Consider the following 7,073-nt stretch of genomic DNA (forward strand, 5'->3'; position numbering starts at 1 on the left):
TAAAGATGTGAAAAATAAAAAAAATAAAATTATTCAGACATGTGCCGTTGTCACACGAGCTGGGACATGTTTATGAATTTTCATAAAACATTTTATTAAATTAATAAACCCTTCATGAAGCCTCATCCCGCCTGTGGATGAGGTTCCATGATAAATGCGAAGGCCGCCTGGGCTCTTCGCCTGCCCCCCCGCCCCCGCCAACCCTTAAGGTTGGACGGGCAGCCCTGACAAGCACTTTAATTAGTTGATAAATGGCCTTAACAGGCCTTTGACAGTCCGGCGGGCGCGCAGCCGAATCCGGTGCGCGTCCGCCGAACTGAAGATCAGAGAGACATGTGGTGATGTCGGGACGCACGCCTCATTTTACAAGTCGGCGTGCGGGGCCCGCCCTCACACGCCGATCAGAAGACTCTGCCCCATGAAATGACTGGAGCACTGTAAATACCTACCTGTTTCAACTAGTGTTCTTTAGGGAGTGAATTATGCTCTGCTTATCCTGTCTGGCCTATATGCGACTCCAAATCCACAGCAACGTGGTTAACTCCTAACCGCCCTCTGAAATGGTCTAGCAAGCCCCTCAGTTATATCGGGATGGGCAATAAATGCCGGCTTTGTTAGCAGTCCCAGCACCCCATGAACGATCTAAAAAGAAAGCTGCATCACGGCTATAGAGCAAGGAATAATTAAACTGCGGTGCGCAAAAAAACATGATTCAACCTCCCTTTTTAATGCTTACACTTTGTTCTTTTATATTTCTTTTCTTTTTATAAACCCCCCCTTCGATATTTCAGATGGCGACTGCTGACATGAACTGCAGCTTCTGGGCAGGCTGGCCTGGCTAGCTGGGCCACAGGGGGAGTGATTTTCAGGGGAGCAGGCAGGCTGTCATCTCTCCCATAAAGCCAAGGCCTCCTTCACAGGATTGAGCCTCCCAGCACCCCCTGCCGCTCATGGTGAGAACAGAGTGCAGGGTGGGTTTGACGCTCAGGAAATCCCTGTCACTATTGGCATTAAGAACCCAGTGGCCACTGTCTCAGATTCAATAGAAGGACTGAATTAAAAATCGCAGAAGGAGGCTCTTCGGCCCATTGAACCTGGGCTGGCTCTTTGATAGAGCGTCACCCTAATTCATTCAACCCCATTTACCCATAATCCTGTCCAATTTTCCCTTCCAATATTTATCCAATTCTCTTTTGAAAGGAAGCCATTGATTCTGCTTCCAACATCCTGTCAGGCAGCAGACAACTCACTGGGTAAGAAAATTTTTGCTTATGTTGCCTTGGGTACTCTAGCTAATCACTCTAAAAACATGTCCTCAATTTTATCGAATTGATATTGCCCATAGTCCAATATCCCCCCCACCCCCGCCCACCCAGGCAGTCCAATGTGAGCTGCCAAAGGAATTGGGAATTGAGGCACTGCAAAATGGTGGACATCACTGTGATATTCATGGAGCTCATCACTTGCTCCATGCTGGGCAGAACGGTCCCCAGCTCTACGTGTAGCCTCGATGCTCCCCAAAAATTATTTTATGGGACATGAGCATTGCTGACGAGGCCAGCATTCATTGCCATCCCTGATTGCCCTTGAGAAGGTGGTGGTGAGCTGCCTTCTTGAAACAGTTGCAGTCCATGTGGTGTAGGTACACCCACAGTGGTGCTGCTGGGATGGGAGCTCCAGGATTTTGACCCAGCCACAATGAAGGAACAGCGATATATTTCCAGGTCAGGATGGTGAGTGACTTGGAGGGGAACTTGCTTGTGGTGGTGTTCCCCATCTATCTACTGCCCTTGTGTGTTTAGATGGTAGAGTTCACTGGTTTGGATGATACCTTTTCTTATTATTCATTCATAGGATATGTCACTAGGCCAGCATTTATTGTCCATCCCTAACTACCCTTGTACAGAGGGCATTTAAGAGCCAGGAGTCACATGTAGGCCAGACGAGGTAAGGACAGCAGATTTCCTTCCCTAAAGGGCATTAGTGAACCAGGTGGGCTTTTACAACAATGGCTCCACCGTCATCATTAGATTTTTAATTCCAGATTTTTATTGAATTCAAATTCCACCATCTGCCATGGTGGGATTTGAACCCAGGTCCCCAAAGCATTATTCTGGGTCTCTGGATTGTTCATCCAGTGATAATACCACTATCCTTTATTCTGCTTTTAAAAACTTTTAACTAATCTGCCTGAGGTACCTCGGTGCCTCGGGGAGATTTCTGTACTCTTTCGCGTGCGCAAGATAATAAATAATAAAGAGGCCCTGACTCGGAATCCTGCCCCCACCTCCCCAACCCCCCACCCAGCCTGCACAGGGAGCGCTCAGCGCTTCAGGGTGTGCGTCATGCCGGCCGGGCCTTAATTGGCCCGCCCAAGTAAAATGGCAGCGCCTGCTCTCGCCCGCCCCCTCACAGCGCTCCCCTCCACCGACAGGGGGAAAATTCTCCCCATAGCTTCAGCTGTTTGTTTTTTTCTCTGTCGGTCATATTTGTCAGGTAACGCTCCTGTAAAGCGCCTTGGGGGATGTTTCTCCACATGGAAGGTTTCATGATTAGGAAGGCGTATGGAAAGTTGTTGCTTGTTGCAAGGGGAATGGGATATAAAGAAAGGGGCGTTTTGTTATAGTTGAACAGGGTATCGGTGAGACCACATACTGGGGCAAGATTTTTAGCTCGATGTATGGGCGCCCGACCCGACCGAGCGTAAAATGATGGGTGATGAGGTCGGGCGAGCATCCCGACATCATTGTGTAGTCGCGGGATATTTCGGTCAGAGGGCAGGCGCCAATCGCACCCGTTGACAATTACAAAGCCCATTGAGGCCAAGGAAAAATTCGCTGAGAGCAATTTTTCGCCGCCTGTCTAACCTCACGGTTGCCAGGCAGGCGAAAAGGCCAAGCGGCCTTTGCACTTTTTTTGGAAACCTCATCCACGGACGGGATGAGGTTTCCAAAAGCAATTAAAAAATAAAATGAAACATTTGAAATTTAATTAATAAACACGTCCCTGCTCATAGTCACATGAAAATTATCTTTGTTTATTTTTTTTTGTGAAACCTGTTCACTTCCCTGAGGCTGCTCGGTGCCTCGGGGAGATTTGCAAGCGCCCGCTCGCGCGCATGCCCGAAGTTGGCGCTTGCCCCGCTCGCATTTCCCCCCCAGCCCGCACAGGCAGCGCTGACCGCTGTTGCTCGCGTTTCACGCTGGGACGGCCTTAAATGGTCTGCCAGAGTGAAATCGCGGTCCGGTCTCGATCACGGGCGGTGGTTGGCTTCCCGACTGCCTCACCCGACCCCACCCCCTGCCGAGCCCACCCGACAAGGGCAAGGGTCTGCCTGTGGAGTACTATGTACAGTTTTGGTCTCCTTAACTTCAGAAAGATACCATTGCATTAGAAGCAGTTCAGAGAAGGTTCACTCAACTGATTGGGTGAGTTGAAGGGGTTATCTTATGGGGAAAGGTTGGTCAGGTTGGGGCTGTATCCATTGGAGGTTAGGAGAATGAGAAGCAATCTTATCGAAAGGTATAAAATCCTGAGGAGAATTGGCAGGCTGGATGCTGAAAGGATGTTTCCCCTTGTGGGAGAGACTGGAACCAGGGACACAGTTTGAAAATAAGGGTTCTCCCAACTAAGACGAAGAGGAGGAGAAATTTTTTCTCTCAAAGGGTTGTGAGTCTGTGGTCTTCCCAGGAGTGTAGTAGAGGCAGGATCATTGAATATTTTTAAGGCTGAGTTAGATAGATTCTTGATTGACAAGGGAGTCAAAGGCTATAGTGAACAGATAGGAAAGTGGAGTTGAGGCCACAATCAGGTCAGCCATGACCTTATCAAATGGTGGAGCAGGCTTGAGGGGCCGAATGGCCTACTGGCTTCTAATTCGTGTGTTCGCATGTTAGGAGCTATACAAATGTGAGTTGTGGCTGCAGTAATTGCGTTATTGATGATTCAAGGTAGTTGTTTTGTAATGTCAACTTTCATATATATGTAAAAAAAAAAATTGCATTTCGTTCCAGGTATTAAAAAAGTAGAAAGGGCAAGGAAGAGGCGTTCATTCCTTTTATAAAATGTCCGCTATGCATTGCAGATAATGGCAAGATCTATATTTCATTAGGCAAAGAAACAGCTGGAAAGGATCCAATCTAAAGGTAGGAGCACGCTTGATGGCAGGTTCCCTGGGCAGAAATGAAACAAATAGCTTTTTTTGCTCTATGACAGATAAATATTTTTCCCGTAAATGATGCGGCTGTGATCTGAATGTGCTCAAAAACAAAATGATTATTTGGACGCACGTAGTTTGACAGTGGGTTGCCTGCCTGATGCGTCTGCCGAATAGGAGGCACATTGGTGGGTCCTATCGAGCCGATGTAAAGAATGAGTACTGAATACATTTTCTCCTCCATTTCCCACCTTTCCCAGCAGGGCAGCTCAGTGGATTTAAAAGCCAAAGTGCCAAAACAGTGAAGGAAATAACCCTGCAAAGCAAAAAAAAAAAAAAACCAGCTGCACAGTTCCGCTTTTGAGTCAGTTAGAATTAACGGCCTCATCTCGTTCTGTGGCCTTTGCAATTCAATGTTTTTTAAAATAGACAGGGGAAAGATAGATTCTGAAAAGCCAGCTCCTCTGCCTGTCAGTTTAATTGATGGCGCAAGTTCCTTTTGTGAGGGAACCTTTTCAAAGGATTCAGATGCATTATCTTTGGGTATCTCGTGAGTGACTTCTATATTGTTGAATGACTGCACTGTCATTCTGACATAAAGCTCAGGCATATTCTTCACCCTGGGTGGATATAATGGTCTCACTCCCCTTCCCCCCCCCACTGGCCCTATCACTTATCCATCCCGCCAGCTTCTCCCTCCAGTAAATAAGGACTTTGTTTGCACGACTCCTGCGTTGCCAGCACGCAAGCTCTTATCGATCCCCCAACATTGGCATGCGATTTAGTGACCTGCACCGGCGGGGTAGCATTTCACTGCCTCCCATCCTTTCAAAAGAACTGAAGGAGAGTCTGCAGCAAAAAGGTTAGAGGACACCCTGATGACTGGCAATCGAAAAACAGCAAAATAATGATACCGCTATTCCACAAGTCAGATTTAGTTGCCAACTAATTGTTTTTAAATGATGGTTAATACAAGTTAGATCATACAGTGGGGAAATGGTACTAGCGTTGTTAAACAATAGAACAAGCTCCTGCACTTCTGTTTTGGAGAAGTGGTACCCATGGTGCAAATATCTCATGGACTTAAATGGAGCCCACACAAGTAAATAGGATTGAATTGATTCACAGCTCTGCTTCTAAATAGCCTTTTATTTTCAGAGTGTAAATAGCTTGGCTTTAATAGCTGCACTCAAATTGATGGGCCGCACACAGTGCTGCTCTTACGTGTAACTGCAGTCACACTCACTATTATTACCTGTTGGGGAGCAGTTAGCATTGCAACACCCTCTTTTTTCCAACCCAACTGGAGATCTATGCTGAAAAATGTTGCAAGAGAGGCAGCGATTATTCCCATTACTTCACCACAGCAATAGATATCGTAGTGTTCATGTTGCTTCGCGGTGAACAATCGCCAGAATTTTCCCAAATATCGCAGTGGTCCTGATGGCAAAACCATCGACATTCACTGTCATTATCCTGCTGAACCTGACAGCAACTTCTAGAGTTCGCACATGTGCAGGACAAGGTGGAAATCCAAAAATTGTTGTCAGTGAATCTAAACCCTTCCAGAGGATACGCTGCTGAGTGCGATCGATCAGAAATCACTGAACTGATTAAAATTTCCATCTTTACGCTGTTGGCCTCACTGCAAAAACCTTTGAAAAGGTTACAGCATGTTTAACTAACTTACTGGAGTTTTTTGAGGAGGTTACAGAGAAGGTTGATAAGGGAAACACAGTTGATGTGATATATGTGGATTTTCAAAAGGCATTTGATACAGTGCCACACAACAGACTTGTGAGCAAAATTCTAGACCATGGAATAAAATGGAAAGTAGGCACTTGGATAAGAAATTGGCTGAGTGACAGGAAGCAGGAAGTGGTGATAAATGGTTGTTTTTCAGATCGGAGGAAGTTTTGTAGTGGAGTTCCCCAGGGGTCAGTGTTGGGGCCCTTGCTCTTCCTGATGTATATTAATGACCGAGACTGTGGTGTGCAGGGCATGATTTCAAAATTTGCAGATGATACGAAGATTGGAAATGTTGTCAACTGTGATGAGGATAGCCTTGAACTGCAAAAGGACATAGACATGTTGGTGGATTGGGCAAACAAGTGGCAGATGAAGTTCAATGCAGAGAAGTGTGAGTTGATCCATATTTGCAGGAAAGATATGGTGAGTCAGTATAAAATAAAGGGAGAAACTCTAAAGGAGGTGCAGGAACAGAGGGACCTCAGTGTATATGTACATAGGTCATTGAAGATGTCAGGGCATGTTGAGGGAGCAGTTAATAAAGCATATAGTATCTTAGGCTTTATTAATAGGGGCATTGAGTACAAGAGTAGGAAGGTCATGTTAAACTTACATAAGACACTAGTTAGGCCTCGTCTGGAGTACTGCGTCCAGTTCTGAGCGCCATACTTGAGGAAGGATGTGAAGGCATTGGAGAGAGTACAGAGGAGATTCACAAGAGTGATTCCAGGGATAAAGAACTGTAGCTATGAGGATAGGTTGGAGATGTTGGGATTCTATTCCTTGGAGAAAAGAAGGCAGAGAGGAGACTTGATAGAGATATTCAAGACCTTGAGGGGTAGGGACAGGGTAAATAGTGAGAAACTGTTCCCACTCAAGAGACCATAAAGAACAAGAGGGCACACATTCAAAATAATGGGCAAAAGGAGTAAATGTGATGTGAGGAAAAATGTTTTCACCCAGAGGGTGGTTGGAGTCTGGAACATACTTCCTGAAAGGGTGATGGAGGCAGATTCGATGGAGGTGTTCAAAAGGGAATTGGATTGCTATCTGAAAAGAGAGAATGTACAGGGTTACGGGGATAAGGCAGGGGAGTGGGAGGAGGTGGAATGCTCTTTCAGAGAGCCAGTGCAGACCTGATGGGCCAAATGGCCTCCTTCTGCACTGT

The sequence above is a fragment of the Cetorhinus maximus genome, chromosome 4 (assembly GCF_964194155.1).
Source record: "Cetorhinus maximus chromosome 4, sCetMax3.hap1.1, whole genome shotgun sequence".
Classification (NCBI taxonomy): Eukaryota; Metazoa; Chordata; class Chondrichthyes; order Lamniformes; family Cetorhinidae; genus Cetorhinus; species Cetorhinus maximus.